Here is a 23,008-nt window from a genome sequence, read left to right as displayed (position 1 = left end):
GTATCTGCCAATGGGAACCGGCTCAAGGCATCCGCATTAGCCACTTGGCTTCCTGGATGGTGTTCTAATGTGTGCTTGTACACGCTGAGAATGAGGGCCCAATGCTGAATTCAACCGGAAGCTATGGGCGGCACCGCCTTGTCTTCCTTCAGTAACTCTAGTTGGGGTTTGTGATCTGGTACTATGACAAATTCCTGTCTGTACATGTACCGGTCAAAATGCCTCACACCAAAGATGACCGCCAAACCTTCCTTCTCTATCTGGGCATATTTGTGTCCGGCCTCAACCAAAGTCTGGGAAGCAAACACTATCATACATTCCTGTCCATTGGGCCACCAGCGAGGCAACACTACCCCGATTCTGTATAGGAAGGCATCACATGGCAGCAACACTTCTTGCATCAGACTGGAGTGGGCTAATACCTTAGATGACAATAGTTGCTTTTTCACTTCCCTAAAGGCCACTTCTTGGCTACACGACCATTTCCAATGCTGACCTTTTTTTCAATAGCAGGTATAAGGGTGCCAAGATGAAGGCCAGGTTATGAATGAATTTTCCATAATAATTTACTAATCCAAGGAAAGTCCTAAGCTCCGATACAGATGTGGGAGTTGGGGTTCCTTTGATCGCCCTCACTTTCTCTTCCAATGAGTGTAACCTGGTTTTGTCAACTCTGTAACCCAAATAGGTTACTTGGAGTACTTGAAACATGCATTTTTCCCTTCTAAGGTGTACGCCCGCCTGGGAGAAATGTTTAAGCACTGTGTCCAAGTTCTCCATGTGCTCTTTATTGGTCTTCCCTGTTAATAGGACATCACCCAGATAAATGGCATCCTGGGGCAGCCCTTGTAAATTGTTCTCCATGGTCCGCTAGAAAAGGGCGCAGGCTGATGGTACCCCAAATGGCAGCCTTGTAAATTGGTATAAACCCTTATGGGTATTAATTGCAGATTACTGCTGGGACTCCTCATCCAGTCCCAATTGCAGGTAGGCGTGGTTCATGTCCAGCTTCGTAAAGAATAGCCCATCTGCTAACTTTGCGTGCAAGTGCTCAACGTGAGGGATCGAGTATTTATCCAATCTAGTTAAATTTTTCTCAGCCAATTCTGCCCTATTAGGCTTGGGCCTGAGCGCTTTACTACCATCAGTGGTAACTGCACCAACTGCCTCTCATAGGAGACCCCTTAATTTGTAACAGTACCCCAGTGTATGTTCTCGGCCTGCCTGAGGTCTTATTCAAACTTAAGAGTTGGAGTCCCGAGTGAATCTTGTTAAAGACAGATTCTGCAACCACAGATACAATTGCACCAGTATTGATCTTCATTAGACCTGAACCATCCCCACCCACCACCACCCTCCTCTGCTTGGCTGAGCTCGTCCTCATCCTCAACAACTTCTCTTTCAACTCCTCTCATTTTCTTCGGGTAAGAGGGGTCGCCATGGGTACCCACGTGGGCCCTAGTTACGCCTATCTCTTCATGGAGTACGTGGAACATTCCTTGTTCTAGCCCTATTCCGGCCCCCACCCACAACTCTTTCTCCGATACATCGATGATATCATCGGTGCTGCTTCCCTCTCTCGTCTAGAATTGGAAAACTTCATCAATTTTGTCTTCAATTTCCACCCTGTCCTCACTTTCACCTGGTCTATCTCTGACTCCTCCCTTCCCTTTCTCAACATTTCTGTTTCCATTTCTGGGGATAGATTGGCCACTAATATCCATTACAAACCCACCGACTCCCACAGCTACCTGGATGATACATCCTCACACCCCACTTCCTGTAAAGACTCTATCCCATTCTCTCAGTTCCTCCGTCTCTATCGCATATGTTCAGATGAGGCCAACTTCGACAAGGGAGCCTCCGAAATGTCCACATTCTTCCTCAACCGAGGATTCCCCAGCTCCGTTGTCAACAGGGCCCTTAATCGTGTCCGACCCATCTCCCGCACTTTTTGCCCTCACCCCTTCTCTTCCCTCCCACAACAACGATAGGGTTCCCCTTATCCTCACCTACCATCCCACCAGCATCCACATCCAGAAGATCATCAGACACCATTTCCGCCACCTCCAGCAAAATGCCACCACCAGACACATATTCTCCTCCCCTCCCTTGTCCGCCTTCTGCAGGGACCATTCCCTCCGGGACACTCTGGTCCACACTTCCTTCACCCCCAACACCTCCCCACAGCCCTACGGCACCTTCCGCTGCAACCGGCAAACGTGCAACACCTGCCCATTTACCTCCTCCCTCCCCAGTATCTAAGGGCCCAAACATACTTTTCAGGTGAAGCAACACTTCACTTGTACTTCCCAGAATCTAGTCTCGTGCATTCGCTGCTCACAATGTGGTCTCCTCTACTTTGGGGAAACGAAGCGTAGACTTGGCGACCGCTTCGCAGAACATCTACATTCTGCTTGCAAAAAAGACCCTGAACTACCTGTTGCCTGCCACTTCAACACACCACCTTGCTCCCTGGCCAACATCTCTGTCTCCGGCTTGCTACAGTGTTCTAGTGAAGCCCAATGCAAGCTGGAGGAACAACACCTCATATTCCACTTGGGGACCCTACAGCCCTCCGGACTCAATACTGAGTTCAGTAATTTTAGGGCCTAAACTCTCCCATGTCCCAGCTCCCTACCCCATACACCAGGCCTTGTTATCACATAGCCTGCCATTACACACCCCCTGTTGTTCGTCACTAACAGTCCTCATTAACAACTACTCACCCTCCCAGCCTGATCGTTAGCAACTCCTTTATCCAACTGTCTTTCTCTCTCTTTGGGCTCTATCCTATCGTTTACTCCCTACCCCACCCACCTCCCTATTTTCAGCATATAAACTGACGTTTTCCCAGCCACCATCAGTTCTGAGGAAGGGTCACCGGACCCGAAACGCTAACTCTGTTTTCTCCTCCACAGATGCTGCCAGACCTGCTGAGCTTTTCCAGCAACTTTGTTTTTGACCTTCATAGGAACTGGATGACCATTTAACCAAACATTAATTTTAATCGGTTCTGATTTGGATATCATTCAGCAATTTAATTGTTCCAACCCATATATAGTGGGACTTCCCAGGGTGTGCACTCTCCTGGGTACTGGCCTACAAGTTTTCTTACTCAAGTCAGGTCTTGTAGGACTCCTTTGCCGTCTCAAGTCTGCAAACCGGCAGCAACTACAATGGCTTGCCGGCCCAGACCCTGAAGAACTTTTTAGCCACTTGGCTGAGGTTCGGCTTTGTTTTGGGGTTCTGCTGTGGGCTGTCCTAGGGTCCCTGTACTCAGGACATGCCCTGCGTGAGGCTCTGTGATTGCCGGCACTCAAGTGGTGTTCCCCAAACTAAGTCAGAGCGATGAGGGAGTCCACTTCCATTGGGATGCCCTTAGCACCCATGCTCCAGTTGCTGCATTTTCTAATGAGAAAGCTAGTTGCGCTGCCTGTTTGAAGTCCAGTTGGGCTTCAGCCAGTAGGTGCTTCTACATGGTTATGTCATTAATCCCACTTACCAAACAGTCTCTCAGCATCTCATTCACTGTTGACTCAAAATCACTTGCCTTTGCCAGTCGCCTGAACCTCGTCTAAAATCCTGATATGGATCCCCTGGTTCTCTAACAGCCAAATAAAAACAGATAGCATCTCAGAATTAGAGGAGCTTTGGGTTTGTAATATTTCTTAACTAGCTCCATCAACTCTTGGAAGGTTTTAGTGTCTAGTGCCTCTGGGAAAGTTAAGCACCTTATAACTGAGAAAACTGCGGGTCCACAAGCAGCCAGAAGGGTTACTTATTGCTTTTCATCTGCCTCAATGACATTTGCCCAGAAAAAAATTATTGCATTATTTTCACATGCTGGTAGTTCTGCTGTAACTCATGTTTCATTAACACGAACTGGCTGTAACATGGTTGATGAATAGTGGATGCTGTTTGAATAACACAAACTTTCCGCTCTACAGATATAACGATTTTCTGTAGCAATTTCCCTATGAAGTGATTTTCTATATGCGAGGTCACGCAAGAATGCAACTATCACATTATAGGAGAACTACCTGTACTGGGACCAGTCTTTGATAGCAGGATCAACTGAGTCAAGCTTCCCAAATAAAGGCATGATGTCAGAAATGTTTACCCAAACTCCAAGATGTCTGAAGCAAATGAATGTTCTTCAGGCAGGTCCCATTTTCTCTCGTCGCCACTGAAACAACTGCATAGAGGCCTGTAACCTGTCGCCAAGTCACCCTTTATTTACTTGTGCACAGTACACTGGCTGTGGTCAGCCAGCTCAGAATCAGTCCCTGGTCTGAAGAGATTCTAAATACCCTGTTTATATTGGTCAGTCAGGGCTTTGCTAATTGACCCCAATCAATGACCTCGTAGTCAACAAGGTCAACCTGGTTCCGATCACTATAGACTGGTATGAAGATGCTATGTCAATGCAAGGAATATTCATGTTATAACTACCATGAATATCTTTCCCCTATTTCACAGTATGCTCCAAAGGATGAGTGTCATGGTACAAAAATAAAATCTCAGCAAAATATAAATCCAAAGCTAGCAGAATCTAAGAATAAAGGGAAAATGTTTGAAGATTGAAAGAAAAGCACTAAAGTCAAGTACTCATCAGCAAAACAAACAAAATGTGAAACAAAATGGAGAAAAGGGTACATGAAGCACATGTTAAAGAGTTAGTCAAAATTGTTTAAGGCTGTACTTTACTCCTTTGAGAAGCTTACTTCAGCACATCAGGTCATAGAGTAGTCCAAAGCTGTAAAATCAGTCTGGATCTTATGAGTCTAATTTAAATATTTAAATAATAACCTAATCACCTTTTTGCCAAGTTATCCATTATAAAATTGAGCAGTCTGCTATTTAGTAGCATAGAGCTGGACTTTTCAACCTGTACTAGTTAACTGAGTGGTTTTCACAAAATCTGCCTTTTCTCGGAGGAGCAATCCTGATGGACTGGATGGCACAGATGAAAACCCTAGTATCCAGGTTAGAGATAGTCCAATCATTTTATTTCCACCAGAGCGAACAGTGATAATGTAAAATTTTGAGATCTCGTGACAAATTCTGTGTCAATCTTCCCCAATTCAAGAGGTCACTGATCTCGCTCAGAGTGGGTATGGGAATGGGTTTTCTGGGAAGTGGAAAAATATCACACTGATAGATTCTGTCCTAAATTTCCTTCTTATTCTGTATATTTTGTTCTGTACGTCGTTCTCTATAAGGACAAGAGTTGAGTCAAACTTGCTCTGTACCAGATCGTTGTATATGTATATTGAATGTTCATTAGTACCCAAAATGAAAACATTTTATTTTCTATCTGTACCATCTCTAACTCACCGTGTGAAAGAAAAATGCCAGAAAATTGTCTTTTCATTGCATTAACACAAGCCTACATGTTCAGGGTATGGTTTGAATCAGATTTCAATTCTACGTGGTGGTAATTATGAAACACTTTATCTATTTATTGTGTTTTGTTCCTTGGAGATATACAGAAATGATATGCCTCCAATTTCAATATATTGTTTTGATATGTTGATTGTGTGCTACCAGCAGCTTGCCCACAGTTTAGAGTCTTTTTCTTTGACACCACACTCAAGCTTAATTAATAACATACAATGAGCAGTTAGCTATCACCAAACATACATTATCAAACACTGAATAATTAAACACTACACATTTTCCCTCTAGTGAAGCTAAACAGCATCTTTTATATTAAGCCATATTAAACAATGAACATGTGCGCATCAAGTCATGCCTTAGAGTTAAAGTGCGTCTGTTTTCTCCAAGTACAGAAATAGGCTTTGAGATATGTATTTCGGTCATGATGACGTGGAGATCTATTAATTTGAAGTTGTGGTTCTTCATGATCAGCTTGATGAGGCAGATGATCAACATCATAGTCATTCCTGAGAAAGTAGAATGCATATATATGAAATGTGTACAGTAATGACTGGACTTGAAATATCCTAGTCTGCTCAGTCACTAACTATTTCAGTTGAACCCTGTGTGCCTTCAACAGATAAATATTAGAACCGTGTGATCTGCTTTGGCCTTGGTAGAGCTGAGCAAGTTTGTGGTGCAGTTTGCCTGGTTGATGTTCATCAAATATCCAACTTCAAACTGATTTCTTTGTGCATCTTCCCTTGTTGAAATGTTCTTTTTGTTAATCCTTGTGATTTCTTCTGTTTTAATGCTATCATTCATGTTAAATTTTAGTGATGCTTGAAGAACAGTCAGTAGTATGCAAAAATGAAAACTAGTCATAAGTGTGGCTAGCATCTTTCTGGTCAGAAAATGTGGGGTGGATTGATATGAAATGTTCAGAACTTTTCTCTCCAACAAAAAAGCTCTTGGTTTGTCCTTTACCACCTTGTTGAATGGTTCAACATCACCATTAGATTGCTGGTTATATTAGATGGTGGTGAATTCCATAGCTAGATAGGAACCTACTGGGAAAAAAGACATAATCTGTCGTGAAAGTCTTTGGAAAATCTCATGGGTAAACACCCTGGCTAGAATGGTGGTTATGGAACTTACTGTAGTGATTTCCATCCATTTTTCTATGCAGGTCATGAACAACAAATAAAATATGCTGGTTGCTAGGAGTTGCTAACAATACTTCCTTGTATAGTTTTTTCAGTGCATAGACTTCCAAGATCCGTGTGTGGCCATGACTTTCAAATCTGGAAGTCAGTGCTACAGCAGGCCAAAGCTTGGAGTGAAGGGAACACTGGTACTTGCTATTCTCCAAAAATATCAACTTTGGAATTATTGCCATTGTTATACTGACCATGGAGTCAATTATAGAAATGTGATTTGTACAGACATTACAAAGCTAAGTAATATCTAATATTGCTTGGAGGAATTAAGTTTTGAAAGACTTTGGAGAATACATCTATTTCAAATTTTGTGGAAATACCTGAAGTGGTTTCAATAAAAGTGTTCATTGAAAATTCGCTGTGGACATTCCAGTCTATTTTTCTAATGTGGCTTCCTAGACAAGTGCTTACTTTGCTGTAGACCATTATTGCGGCAGTTTATTTTTTAGCAATGATTGGCTTGGAAAGTGCTTATTTTATCTGGTTGAGTTGGAGGAAAGCCTATTAAGAACAAGTTTAGCTGGAGGAAAGCTTTCTAATAATGAGCTATCCAGCTATTCTCTCTCATTTGTGAAAGAAAACCCTCCTACCCTCCATCTGAGTTCAGGATGAAACCCATTTGTTCTTTTGAAAGAGTGATTGAAGAAACATCTCAAGATTGTATTTCCTGAGCAAGTGTCTACAAGACTTCAAAGACAACTGTATGATTAGTTATTTGACTACACATGCTGGAACATCTGATCATCAAACTCCAGAATTTTTATATTATTGACCGTGTGTTTTAAGCAATTATTGCATTTTCATTGAATAAGCTTTGTTTCTATAATAAAATGCAAGTGTATTTTCTAAACATATTTTGAGAAGTTATTTAAGTCCAAAGAATCATTCCTGTGGTTGATGGCTGTACTTCTCCAACTAATTGCATTGAAACAGGAAATGGGGAGCATACAGGCCCAGCATGTTGTCTTTCAGTGAAATGTAGGAGCACCAAGCCCAGGGAACCCTGGATGTCTGCAATATTGAGAATTGGATAAAAAGAAAAGAGATACTTGCATCAGGCACAGAGGCAACAAACCAATGGAGGCCTTAGTGGAGTATAGAATGTTTAAGGGAAACTTAAGAAAGCAATTAGGACAGCAAAGAGTAGGCAGGAAAAATCACTGGCAGACAAGATTAGGGAGAATCCTAACATATTCTCCAAATATGTCAAAGGAAGAGAATAACCAGGGAAAGAGCAGGGTCCATGAGGACCAATGGGAAATCTGTGTGTGGAGCTGGAGGACATTTGTTAGAGTGTTAAATGAATAATTCACATCCGTTGTTACATGGGAGAAGGAGGATGTGGGTTCAGAACTTGAGAAGGTGAAGTTCTTGAACAGATTGACCTAAGACATAAGGACATATTGGAGGTTTCGAAGGACTTAAAAGTAAACAAATTCCGGGGTCTGGATGAGTTGTTTCCCAAGCTGCTGTGGGAGATGAGTGAGGAAATCACCAGGACCCTAACCCAATTTTTTTTCTCCCTAAATTCTCCTCTGGCCGCCGGGGAGGTGCTAGAAGACTGGAGGACAGCTAATGTGCTTCCACTTTTCAAGAAGGATATGGGCATCACTGGCTAAACCAGCATTTATTGTTCATTGCTAATTGCCCAGAGGGCAGGTAAAAGTCAACCATATTGCTGTGGGTTTGGAGTCACATGTAGGCTAGACCAGGTAAAGACAGCAGTTTCCTTTTCATTTGTGAACCAAATTATTTTTTTCCCAACAATCAATAATGGTTATATGGTCACCATTAGACTCTTCATTCCAGATTTTTCAGAATTTTAAACTCCATCGTCTGCCATGACAGGATTTTAACCTAGGTCTCCAGATGGATTAATAGTCTAGAAATAATACCATTTGGCCACTTCGTAGAGTGGTAGAGATAAACCAAGGAACTCAGTGCTAAGAAAACTATTGGAGAAAATTCTGATGGAGAGAATTAATTTCCATTTAGAGAGGCAAAGTTTGATCAGGGATAGTCAACATCATTTCGTCAGAGGCTGCTCAATTGCCTGGGTGGCTGGTTTTTAATGCAGAGTGATGTCAACATCCTGGGTTCAATTTTCCACACTGGCTGAGCTTTCCATGAAGGACTTTCCTTCTCAACATCTTTCCTTCATCTGAGACTTTTGGTGACCATCAGGTTAAACAACTTCCAGTTGTCTCTGTTTAATGAGAGAGTAGCTCTATGGTCCGGTAGGACTATGACGACTATTTTTTTCTTTTACATGCCTAACAAATCTGGTTCTATCTTTCAAGGAGGTGACCAATTATATAGATGAGGGTAAGGCCGTTGATGTGGTTTTTATGGATTTCAGCAAAGCCTTGACAAGGTCCTACATGGGACACTGATAAAGAAGGTAGAAGTACATGGATTCAGGGTAACTTGGACTATTTTGCACATGTTATGTCCGAACACATTTAAGTTAAGCATCTCAGTGAGGCAGAACTAATCCCAGGTAACTTTTAAAGGACGCATGTGGGCCACAGAGCAGAAAGCTAAGACCTCATAGCCTGCACAGGGACACTGCACTGATTCTCTGTCAATGTGATCTGTTAGTATCATGTTAGATGCTTTTATATCTAATGATACTTCTGTGGTTGATATGGGGCTGGGTGGTTTTATTACTCATGAAGCAATTGCAATGCCATACTTCTGTTTGCCCTTTGACTGGTGGTACTTTCCTCCGTATAATGTCCAATGACAGAGTTCCATATGGAGTCTTTCCATACCCTCCATGTCAGAGTACTCCATGTCCCATTGTATGGAGAATTGTGCAAAGCCATCATTTACATGTGATGGAAATGCTGACTGCTCATATTATGAAAGACTTATTCTACTCATTCTGTTTCCCTCAATATGTTAATTGCAAATGTGACTGATGGACCCATTCACAGCAGGAGTCATCATTGCAGTGCAATGCAGCAGGGAAAGGAAGGAGGAACAGATATACCAGCAAGTACAGGGCCAGCAGAAATTTCCAGCAGATTCTGAGCCTCCATATGAAGATGTCACAACTGAAGGGACCCTCGGGTACATAGAAGGTACAGGAAGATGAGCGTCAATCTTCCTTGATGCCATTTCCTCCAGGTTAGAGAGATTTAAAAAAGACATAAAAGGCAAATATTTTACACAGAAGGTGGTTCGTGTGTACAATGAACTTCCTGAGGTTGTGGTGGATGTGGGCACAGTTACAGCATTTAAAAGACACTTCGATAAGTACATGAATAGAAATGGTTTGGAGGGATACAGGACAGGAGAAGGCAGGTAGAGCTAGTTTAGTTTGGGATTATGTTCGGTGTGGACTGGTTGGACTGAAGGGTCTGTTTCCGTGCTGTATGACCCTATGCACAAGCTGAGAATGTTCCGGGACTATCGCACAAATGCTGGATTGGGACCTGTGACCTGAAGGCATGGGTGGCCACTCTAACTCGGTGGTTTTTCAAGGAGCTACTGGGGACCTGTGTGACATTACTCAGTCACCTACCCATGAACATATTAAACTGTTAGTGAGGTCATTATGCCTGACCACACCACTCCATCTTGTTTTCCAATGATGAGGTTAGTTCTGCAGTCTGGGCAGTAGGATTTGGAAACATGGATGGCTTTCATCAGGTGCAGGATTCGATAGACTATACACACATCGCACCGAGAGGCCATATCATAATGCAGCTGAGTTCTTCAATAGAAAAGGCTTCCATTCCATCAATGTGCAGGTCATCTGTGATCATCAGTACCACTGCTTTCAAGCTTGTTCCCATTGCTTTAGGAGCTGCCATGATGCATAAATTCTTGAGAAGACTCATGTCCCTGCTGCATTTGAGAAACTAGATGCCTTACAAGGCTGGCTACTGGGAGACAAGGGCCTTATTGATGACTCTGTGACCATACTGATGACTCTGTTATGTACCCTCTGGGTGAGGCAGAGCATGGATACAATGCAGTGCAACTCTTCAACTCAGGTCACGATGAGCAGACAGCCAGCCTCCTGAAAATGAGTTTCCAATCATCAGGTTGGATGGCCTTGCAATATATTCCAGACTGACTGTGTACTACTTTATCATTCCATGCTGTTCTCTGCACAACTGGAACAGTCAAAGAGGGGACGTGAAGGATGCTGAAGAACTAGGAGAGCAGCTGCAGTCTTCAAGCAGGAAGATGAGGGCACCGTACAGGTCAGTCATCATGTTCTGTAGTGCCACTTGCTACAAATCAGTGAGGACTTAATAACACCCGATTCCAGTTGATGAGCATTGGGTGCATTGGCCATGTGTTGTCTATAGCATTGTTGCTGCTCAACGGGCAATCAATCCGTTTCTATTCCAAGAGGCAAGTGCAGCTTCTGTTTGTTTATTTCTGTTCACGTTTGCTGTTGGTGAATAAATCTGAATGTTTTGTACTGTTCGACGTCTTCCATGTTTGTGACAGTTCCACATTGAACCATGATAAGATGCTGGACAATGATAGCCATTGGAAAAAAAATAGCAGTAACTTCAATAATTGTAAGAGGTACTGTGGCTAAGAACAGGTAAACAGTGTGACCTGGAGCTTACACCATGAGAGGTGTAGGAATGTGCACTTATACGTGTAAAGGACTGTCAGCTGTTCCACCAATTTGTCATGAGAAGCTTTGGTTTACAGCTGCTGTGCCACTACATTCAGAACGAATGGCAGCTCTGGACTGCGAACACCAGGGATACCAGTATATCCTGAGATATCCCGGCAAAGGTGAATACTTCTAGCTCCAGCAAGTGGGAGAATCAGGATAACATAACAGAAGAAACGTACAAGAGGAGTATAGGAGATAGTTACTGAGGTGAGCTTGGGACGACCACACAAGAAACTCACTAGGCCTCACAGAGAGGAACCCTTCCTGAAACTCACAGAAAATGACAAAAAAACGAGAAGATTCAGAATGAAGTTTCTGCTGAATGGGTTTGTTAATTCATATTCTGAGAGACAGGAAAGGAAGAATCTATTTCAATGAAGGGAACTGACACTTTCAATACTTACAATCTTAGATTGGGTTTGAATTCTACCTGAGGACCTGCACCAGAGAATTGCTATGAGATTTTACTTTTGTACTTTGACTGGAATGGAACAAGGGAAATGTGCTACTGCAAATGTAAAAAAACCCAGCAAATCTATCTTTCTATACCTCTGCAGTTTTTTCTTTAGACAAAGGGTTAGAGACCTCATTGTTTTGAGTCATCATCCCCAGGAAAAGCAAGTGTAGGATAGAACATTTGCAATCCTACGACTTCAATATCAAATTGGTACTTGTCGAGTGTTGAATACCATACTTTTTCTTTTAAAGCTTATGAGAAACACTATCATTTGCCCGTTCCTGTCAGTTACTAAAGGACAAAACACTTTTGTTTAAAATATACTACTTTCATTCAGTCAAAAGGTGGAAAAGAGGAAACCATCCGTTTCATCTCTCTTTTGTTCATAACATGGGCTTTAAACCCGCTACTCTAAATTTGAACACTAGAAGATCAATTGTTGATGTTATAAATGTTCATATCTACTGGCTGAATGTAAAATTGTGTTGTTCTAGTCAAATGAGTGCAGTGAATGGAATATGATCAGCCGGCTGGACCTCTTACAGTATGAGTTCCCTAACTGGGGCTGTTAATCTGGTCCAATCATGGATCCCTGGATGACAGGTAAAAAAAGGCTAAATGTTAGGGATTCTAACATTAAAGTACCTGACTGTGTATGAAGCAGTACTAAAGTTAAGGACTGTTCAATAAAGAGTAACTTGGTGATGGGATACCGGCCTTTGTGGAGTTATGTGAATGAGCTTCACAGGTAATTGCAGATCAAGTTCTGCTTTATTCCTTCCATGGACATTGACTTCATCAAGAAAGTTGGGTATCTACTCAACGACTGACATTGTCAAATGAAATATACTTCTGGAATGTACTAGGTCCTGAACTTAATCCATAGGGAATTTTGCAGTGTAAAAGCATTCCTTCTTGAGTAACAAAAGCTGCAAGAGGTTGAGTAGTGGTATCTGGAAATAGTTCTATCCCTGTATTTCCAGCTTTAGGATAAAACCCCTAGCTACTGCTGGAAACCAGTAATCAAACATTTAAAATGTTAAAGGCTAGTCTAATAGTGACCATGTAACCATTGCCCATTGTTGTAAATACCCACTTGGTTCATCTTTCTTCCTTTAGGGAAGGAAACCTGCAAATTGTATGTTGTCTGGCAACCTGATTGACTCTTAACTGCTCTCTGAAATGGCCTGGCGAGCCACTCTGTTCAAGGGCACATTAGGGATGGACAATAAACACTGGCCCAGCCAGTGACACACACATCCCATGAATGAACTTTTAAAAGAATATCATCAACAGGCTCCTACTAAAATAAAATCTTGACTTGCTTATTTAGTCTTTAACCTGCCCATTATATTCATGCATACCCTGCAGTTCACAAGTTCTAGAGTGCATGCACTGGTGTCATAGTACTTTAGGCAGCCTTACGCTGTCTGACCAGTTGTTGGATCTGTAGAATGATGAGATGGGATAGCCAGGAAGTCTCCTTCCACCTCACAATGAAATATTGGCTCTGCACCTTCCGCAGGTATAGGTGCATCTACTGAGGCTGGGCAATTCCTATGAGACCTTGAAATTTTGCTGGTTTGGCAATGATCTCTGTCCCTTCTTCCTCTTCATGGCACCTGGCAACTGCTAATTTCCCAATACACTTTCTCATGACGGTATTCTTTTTCAAAGCTAATACATTCCTTGGAAAATTCTGCTCCCATCTAAGACATTGCTGGGAGCTACTGTCACATTTATAGTGATATTTGTGTTTTCTCCAAGTATACCAGCACAGTAAGACAATTGGATACCTCCCAAGAAATTGGCATAAATAATATGTAGGAAAGGAAAGTACAGAATGCAATGGCACAACCATGTGGGAATTGTCTCCATATGTACAATCGTTAACAAGTTTTGGTTCATTATCCGTGAAGAGTAACTTTTCTGGGGCTATCATTGCCATTATATTCACATCTTATTCATACATGAACCAGAATGTGAACAATCGGATGACAAGTAATTTAAAATATATTGCTTTTGTTTTAATGAACAAGACGAGTATTTTCTCTTCACCATTTACTTTCCAAGGCCTGTACTCATTTTGACCTCATTTAATCTCCTTTTACCTGCTATTTTGTCATGCATTGCTTTCATCATTTTTCCATTTTTCACCATTTCCTTCCTCTAGTTGAGTTCTTGTGATTTAAGTTCCCAATCGCTAATTGAGTATGCATTTATCAACTTGTATAATTTATTTACTTCACATCCTCACTTTCTTCACTAGTGATCAACCCCATGAAGGATTCTGACCAAATGTCTTCCCATCTTGCATTGATAAACAACTTTGCATTCTAATTTGCTGCCAATAGTTATGAGATGCTCTCCAATGATTGTAAGGTTCTCTGCAGGTCCATTGCAGGCCCCTTTAATAGCATGTAACTAAAACACAAGAGGAGAAGTCAGGTTCTTTCGCATCTGTTTTTAATTGCATTCAGTCTGTCAACACCCCTTAATGCACAAACCCTGGAAGAAGTGCAGTGAGCATCATCTTGGTAAACAGTTTAGTGTGCATAGCTAATGATCGCTGCAGTATATATGATCATCTCAATCATTATGCAATTCTATTTTAATGTGAGAAGTGCCATCTTTGAACTTGCTCCAGTCTATGTCCATGCTTTACCTTAAGAGCTGAATGTAATAATGAATGGCATGGCCCTCACTAGCATTAACCAAAATGATCATGAACTCCATACAGGCTCCATATAAGATCATTTATTTTAGCTAATGATACAATTCTATGCATTTTTCTTTGTAACTTTTCTATACTTCTCTATAATCTTAATTGTTCACTTTACCTTGTATCTGAATGTTGTCATTTTCCTGAACTAGGAAGAATTAACTATGAGGAGAGGTTGGAGAAACTTGCGTTGTTCCCACTGGAACGATGGAGGTTGAGGGGTGACCTGATAGAGGTTTACAAGATTATGAAGGGCATGGGCAGAGTGGACAGTCATAAGCTTTTTCCCAGGGTGGAAGAATCAGTTATTAGGGGGCATAGGTTTAAGGTGCGATGGGCAAGGTTTAAAGGGGAGGCAAGTTTTTAACATAGAGGGTCATGGATGTCTGGAACTCCATGCTGGGGGATGTAGTGGAAGCAGATATAATAGTGACTTTTAAAGGGCGTCTGAACAAATACATGAATAGGATGGGAATAGAGGGATACGCTCCCCGGAAGGGGAGGGGGTTTTAGTTGTGATGGGCAGCGTGTCGGTGCAGACTTGGAGGGCCGAAGGGCCTGTTCCTGTACTGTAATTTTCTTGTACTTTGTTCTTAATTCTAATTTCTCAATGTGAAGCTGATGTGCTAGTGAAAGCCTATGATCCTGGCAGTAATTAATCCTTCATTCTAAGGTAGGCGTTTGTGTGAGCTCTGGTTGATCAACTGCTGAAAGTCAATGGCTGGATACAGGGTGACAAGGCCTGGTCATTACATAAATGAAGATCCTGTCCAAAACCCATTTCAGTATACATAGCAGGCATACAAATGAGAGCCATATTTCCACAAGGAGACTTATAGGACATATCTTCAGAGTCCTCTAAAGATGCTTCAATATTTATAGCGGTATGCACGCTGCACAACCTAGCTTTTAAGAATGAATAGCCCTTCCCATTACCCAACAGGAAAGAATCTGAGGATTAAGAGCATAAGAAAGAAAAGAAGTGCATAGTAAATGGATGAACAGGAAGAGGAAGGGAGTGTACAACTTAGACATCTATCTTTACCTGTGTCCTGTCAGTAACTTAAACCACACCTTCACATTCACAAATGCCATATTTTATCTTTCCTCTGTCTCTGGCTGTCATATTGTCATCATTTTAACAATGCACAGATGGAAGCCAACAGAAAATGCACACACCGATCCAAATTTAAGAATTATGTCATAAATTAATAGATCGTAAATGTAAACTAATTTCTGCTGACCTGTCAGTTATGACTCATTAGTATGCAGTTCCCTGCCCATGACAATTACCGAGTGCTTTCCCAGAGGCTGTAGCATAGATTGGTGGGATCAGGTTGCTAACCTTCACATAAAGAGGCATCCTTGAGGAATGAGCTCAAGTATAGGAGTTGGGAAGCTATGTTGAGGTTGTACCGGATGTTGGTGAGGCCTCTTCTGGAGTACTATGTCTACTTCTGGTTGCCCTGTGTAGGAAAAATATCATTAAGCTGGAGAGGATTCAGAAGAGATTTATCAGGATGTTGTTGGGAATGGAGGGTTTTAGTTATAAAGAGAGGCTGGACAGGCTGGGGCCTTTCTTGAATTTAGGAGGTTGATGGGTGACCTTATAGAAGTTAATAAAATCATGAGACGTATAGATAAGGTGAATGGCATGTGTCTTTTCCCTGGGGTGGGGGATTTCAAGACAAGGGGGTATATTTTTAAGGTGAGAGGGGAAAGATTTAAAAAAGACAGGAGGGACAATTTTTTTACACAGAGAGTGGTTCATGTGTGTAATCAACTTCCAGAGGAAGTGGTGGATGCAGATACAGTCACAATGTTTAAAAGACATTTAGATAAGTACATGAATAAGAAATGTTTGGAGGGATACGGGCCAAGTGCTGGCAGGTGGAACTACTTTAGTTTGGGATTATGGTCGGCATGGACGTGTTGGACCAAAGGGTCTCTTTCCGTGCTGTGTGGCTCAATGAGTCTATGATGCTAAGCAACTGTTCAGCCTAAAAGGACAACTTTCAGAGCAATGCCTACCTTGCATCATCAAAATGTTCAATTAGATTCGTCAGGTACAATCTGCTTTTTACAATTTTGTGCAGGCTCTCCTTAATTAACTCAATGTTCTCGAAGTACCTAGAATCACGGAATCATGGAATCACACAGCACGGAAACAGACCCTTCTGTCTAACCAGTCCATGCCAACCTGTTGATATTTTTCCCCTGTTTATTATTCCCAAAACTTGACCACCACTCATATCGAATTAATTGCCTTGTAGTTTTGAGGAAAGTCTTTACACACTTTCTAGAAATGGGTGTCACATTTAAAACTCTCCAATCCTTTGATGGCTCTCCTGTATGTAGCAGTTTGGAAGGTTAGAGCAACTCTTATGCTATCTCCACTTCCACTTCTTCTTGCAAACCTAGGATGGAAGCCATTAGCACATGATTTAGCACCCTTTTCAGTTTCTCATCCCTCTTAATTTTCACCTCCATCTTGCTTTGACTGATATTTTATCAGTTTTCTCTCCCTTAGTAAACATTAGTTCGAGGTACTCATCAAATATTCTAGTCTTGCTTTTTGTCTCTAATCATGGAGTATGCTCTTTGTTCCTAATATGATCCATTTTACCTTTTATGACGAGTTACTATTTACATGCTGCTTGAAAATGTTTGGGCTCCCTATTCTATTCTCTTATTTTCTCTTTGACAGCTTAATATTGCCTTAACTTCCCCTCCAAATCTGTTGAATTTAGTTTGTATCTTGCATGAAAAATTCCTCAGAAATAGATCATACATTTTTTCTTTGATCTGTTATATTTTCTCTCTTTTGTCATTTAACGAGTCTTGGCTTAGGTACCATTATTTGTCACTTGGGCTGGAATGTATCTGAAGCACTTCCTCTTCAAATGTTAACCATTGTTCCATTATAGATTTTCCCATCAGTCTTGGGTTCCTTTTCTCTTCTGGCAAGATCCCTCTCATCCCATTAAAATTGCTGTCTTCCAATTTAGATATTCTCCTTTAGTTTGGCCCTTGCTTTTCCACATTATTAATTTAAAACTTTTGATGCTATGATCATTCTTGCCAAGTGTTTCCTCATAGTTGTTCCATTTCACTTCCTGGGACCAGATCCAGCAGTTCGTTCTTCCAAGTTAGCCTTGGCTAGACAATGGTCTGAGGATAAACTGAGGCAAAAGAGAATCAAACATCTACAAGAACTGTCTTGAACATCCATTTACTTGGACCAAGAACATAGTGATGAAGCAAATTCCCTTGAACACATTGCAGAAATTAATCTCCTTCCTTACCTATTACTGTAACATTATCCCAATTGATATTCAGGTAATTTAAGTCCCCCAGTATCACCACATCGAAATTTTAGCACATTTCCATGGTTTTCTTGCAGATTTGCTCTTCTATGTTGTTTCCCCAAAGAATAATCTCAGTGCTGTGACCATATCCTTTTTGTTTCTCAATTCTAACCAAATGGATTTTGTTTTGGCCCCTTTATGGACATCCTCACTACAATAACTCTCCACATCAGTATTGCCACAAAGCCGTCTTTTTGTATCCTTCCCTCCCTTTCTTTTCAGACCACTTTGTATTCTTGGTATTAAGTAACCACCCCCCCACCATTTTAAGCTGTATTTCTGTTATTCCCATTGCATTATATTTTCACACAGCTATTTGTGGCTGTAGTTCACCAACATTGTTCACCCCACTTCTGCATTTATATTCTCACATCATATACCTGCCTTTGCATTCCTCCTAGTGCTTCTTTGTCCACTCTACCTCATATGGAACTACTCCACTGCTGTCCATCACTTTCACTTTATGCACTATATTGCCATGTTCTATTTCCATATTCGGGTGCCCCACCCTATAAATCCAGTTGAAACCCTCCCTAGCGATACAATGAAATTCCCCATGAGGAGATTGGTCCCTATGCTATTGGGGTACAGCCTTTTGAATAGTGCTTTCTACCCCAGAGCTGGTCCCGTTGCTCCAAAATTCCTAAAGCTTCAGGTCATACATTGATCTGTCCTATCTTCCAATTTTTACTCTCACTAAAATGGGGCAATATACCAGCAGTTTAATACATTGTACTGAAATAGAAGCTGAGGTGTTGTCCATCATGTTGGATTACAGAGGCATGTTCTTGATGTTGAACTCAGTCTTTCTGGAAGGTTTTCTAGTGCATCAATCATTTCGATGTGTACACTAACCAGGCCTTCTTCTGAGTTCTGATGATAGGTCATTGACCTGAAACCTTCACTCTGTTTTTCTCTCCAGATATTGCCTGAACTACTGAGGACTTCTGGCTTCTTCTGTTTCTATTTTCCTTTCATTCCTTTGTTGAATACAGACTTTGGAAACAAAGAAATGGAATTCCAATTATAATGTAAAAAGAATGGGAAGTTCAAACAACCGCAAAGAATTAAGAAACTTAGAGTTATTGAAAATATCCAGTAGGTAGTTTGTATCTCTTTGCTATTTTCCTCATTATCATTGCTTTGTTGGAGGTGGGGCAACTGCATCTTTTAAGCAAACATTTTTAAGGAAAACATCACATTTTGGAGAGATTGGAGGTCAATCAGACCAGTTGTGAATGGTTTGGCGAAGAGCCAGCACAGAAATTATGAGCTGAATGGCCTAATGCACTCTAAATTGCAGTGGCTTCATAATTATGTAATATTCGTCTTACATAATATTAATTGAGGGAGTGTCTTCAGAAGCAATTTAAATTAAAGCAATGATAAGTTGTATAAATTTGTCACAAATTTAGCTTGATGATCCTATTTTCAGTCTTTTTGTCACCAAATTTGTTTATGCTTCAATAAAAATACTTCTGTGAGCAATGCATCTGGTATAAATATGAGTAACATGTTTCTAAATTACATATATATCATGTAGAGGAATACAAATGTAGCAAAGTAACTGAAAGCTACTGGATTATTAGACAGATAGCAACGAGACATCTCACTATTAATCTTAACTCCCATGCTGTCATAGACTGAGTTATAAATGGAGAAAATCTGATTGGTCACATCTGTGCCATTAACGTGGAAGGGAGAATGACGTCTTATTAGCCAAAATTGGCCAAACTCAGATCTTGTTTCATTTAGCTTGTTTTAAAAGCAGAAGTATCTTTCTATCAAAAATATTTTATAGCAAAAGTTGATTTATCTCGATAGTTTTAATCATTTCCATCTTTCAAACTGCTGTGCGCCTTGAAAATGTGTAATAAGCTGCATGCCCATCCCTAGATTAAGACCAGTTTGCATGAGGGTTTTTTATTGTGTTTTCTGCATACCAATGACAAAACAAAAGTTTAATTAAGTAAAAATTATAAATCAAAACCAGTGAAGTATCTCTCTTTTTGATTTGAAAATGCTGCCACTGAGGAAATTTGCATAAAATATTCATAAACTGTGCTCTCTATCTAACCAAAGGAATATGTTTTATTCATCATTGATTTCTGTGACAGCACAGAAACTCAAGCTATTTGGAAATCAGGAGTTTCCGTTTTCTATTTGCAGTTTCTAGGATTTTAATATCGTTTGCTTAGTGAAGTCTCACCATTATGCATCAGTTTGTCACAATTGCCTTAGTGATTAGTTATATCTTTTAACTTGCTTGTAGTATCGAAGAAAGGAAAGGTTTTGGGCGTAGGATCAGTGCTGCCTCGAGAGGGAGGGCTGAGGCCCACTCAGAATTGGCACGTAGTCATGTCTCAATAATTCAGGTACACTGTTGACACCTGTCATACCTCCACAAGCAAGTCATCCATATCCATTATGGTAGACCAGTTGTATCATAGGCCCGTGGTATTATTAGCAGGGACCTTCAAGCAGGTATACTTCCAGTAAGAGTTACCAGGCAATAATTTAATTCATGATGTAATGAGCTGTGAGAACAATGTTTGTTAGAGTCCTGAAATTATATTACTGCCGTAATGTTACAGGTAACTGTGTTATTAGAATTATGACTGTGCCTTCTGCCGCACAGTTTGCAGATTAAAATATTTACAAATATATAAAGAAAATCAAATACGTAAATGAATGCTTTTTTAAAACCTGTTCATTGCATCTATGTAGTTTCATAAATGGTGGTGATTTTGCTCACTTAATATTTTAATGCAGTGCTGAGTACATTTTTTTAGATAAATGGAAGGCATATATAGAATAAAATTTTTGTTGATAATAAAAGTAGCCCCATAAAACATACTGTTTGGTCCAACCTGCCCATGCTTGTGTTTATTCTCCATATACAAGATTAGTGCTGACAACATTCACTCAATCTATCCTGAAATTGTTTCCTCCCTTTCCTCCTTAGTTCACCAAGTCAGGCTCATTAGGATAAATGTTTTCAAGGTATAGGACTGAGAGGTAACCTAATATTACACAGATTTGATGAGATTATGTATTCTGCTGATCTTGATGGATATCCATGATGACCGCTGTCTATCAGCTTCTCTCGAAGAAATCATTCTTTTAAAGTTATATAGTGATGCAAAATGACAGAATTGTTACAATGCAGAAGGAGGTCATTTGAGACTCTCCAAATGATCATCATAATTTATGCCATTCTTTTGCCTTTCCCCATAACAGTGAAAGAGGTTTTCTGGGGTTGAGGACATAAATAAGTTGGCACTACGTTGACATAGAAGCTACAGAATGGGCCTTTGGGAATGGGTGAAGGAGCCTGGGTTGGCATGGAAAGAATGAGGGTGGGTTGGAACAGCAGTTGGTATGCTTTGACATGGGTGGGACAAGAGGAGTGGATGGGGGAGTGACTAAGGGTCTAACATTGAGCAACACAATGGGATGAGGTCCCCTAGAACTGAGGAGGGCCTTAATTGACTTGTCTCAGTTTACAGGTTTTCCTATAAGCCCAAAAGCATCATAGATTGAAGTAGTTTGCAACTTTGGTCTTGTGTATTTTGCAGCTCACAGGGAGTGAAGAACAAAAGAAAAGACAAGCATTAGTCAGGCCTGCAATTTAGGCATTAAATATGTTAATTTCATCTTTCACACCATGAATAGTGAATGGGAGCTCACACCTCAGTTTGGAGACAGAGTTCATGAAGGGAAAGGTGACGATAAGATTTGGCAAATTTGGAGCTCGAGGAAGAAGAACTACAGTAAGCCTCAGTGTGGGCATCACAGTTGATATTTACAAACCACAGAAGCCAGAGAAGTTGCTAACAGTTGGCACTTTTAAGCACCAGAACCATACCAAGAGTATATCAGAAACCAAGGAGCTTTTCAGATTTCTGAAATCACCCAGCAAAAAAGTTGTCAGGTCCAATCTTGATGTGAGGAGTCTACAATGGTGCAATCTTGAAAAACATTTACAGGGTCACCTGGCCCAAAGTTAGTGGAAAGATTCCCATGAATTTTCATACCTTATAGATCGCTGGAACCCTAAAGAAAAACCAATGTGAATTCTGAAGAGCTGTGGCATACCTTGGTTTGGTCACAGGAAAATTGAATGAAAATATTACAATGTAAGGATGAACTATGGGATGGAAGTAAAATACCAGGGACGCAAGGCATAAATAATTACTAAGTATTGTGTTATTTAGACATGCATTTTTTGCAGTAAAGCTTTTTATAAATATAAAATTTTGTGGTGTAATTCTCCAGTTAATAGGAGTTTGCACATTTCTTCAAACATTAACGGCCTCTGTATAAGTCATAACAATAACTAATCCACTATAACACAAGAGTGAAAAATACATAGGTTTTTTTACATAATTGAAACAAGTTGTTTGCCCCTTTACAGTCAGCTGGCCTAATGACAGAAGCCAATTTTGAGGGGCTGTTGTGGTGCCATTGTAGTGTCCTTGCTTCTGAGCCAGGAGGCCTGGATTCAAGTCCCAGCTGCTCCAGAGGTGTGTGATAACATCTCTGAACAACTTGGTTCGAAAATATCTAGAATATAACTGTGGGTTCTCTACCTTGCCAGGAACACTTCTAAGATAAATTTTGGGGAGGATCAGTACTATGGGGAGGTGGTAATGAAATGATAATGCCACAGGGATAGTAATCCAGGCCCCAGGCTAATGTTATGAAAATATAGCAGATGGTGAAATTTGGATTTAATTAAAAAATTGGAATAAATAGCTAGTCTAATTGCAACAATGTAACCACTGCCAATTGTTATAAAAGACAATCTGGTTCACTAATGTCCTTCAGTTCCTTGCTAGAGAAGTAATTCTACCGTCCTTAACTGGTTTGGCCTGCAAGTGACTCCAGACCCACAGTAGTGTGGTTGACTCTCAACTGCGTTCTGGGCAATTAGGGATGGACAATAAATGCTGACCTAGTGATGCCTACATCTTGGAAGCAAAAAAAAACACTTTAACAATGGAGTCAGAGATAGTAGGAACTGCAGATGCTGGAGAATCCGAGACAACAAGGTGCAGGGCTGGATGAACACAGCAGGCCAAGCAGCATCATAGGAGCAGAGAGGCTGACGTTTCGGGCCTAGACCCTTCATCAGAAAAGGGGGAGGGGAAGGGGGTTTTGAAATAAATAGGGAGAGAGTGGGAGGCGGATAGAAGAGGGATAGAG

The 23,008-nt window shown here is 40.9% G+C and overlaps 1 protein-coding gene across 1 annotated transcript in view; it reads left to right on the top strand.

The window, feature by feature from the left end:
• Nucleotides 1-23,008, top strand: part of LOC109931812 (histone deacetylase 9-like) — a 948,406-nt gene that overhangs the window by 370,599 nt on the left and 554,799 nt on the right. The window lies entirely within an intron of this gene.

Source organism: Rhincodon typus, chromosome 2 (assembly GCF_021869965.1).
Source record: "Rhincodon typus isolate 14 chromosome 2, sRhiTyp1.1, whole genome shotgun sequence".
Lineage (NCBI taxonomy): Eukaryota > Metazoa > Chordata > Chondrichthyes > Orectolobiformes > Rhincodontidae > Rhincodon > Rhincodon typus.
This window is presented reverse-complemented; position numbering and strand designations above follow the sequence as displayed.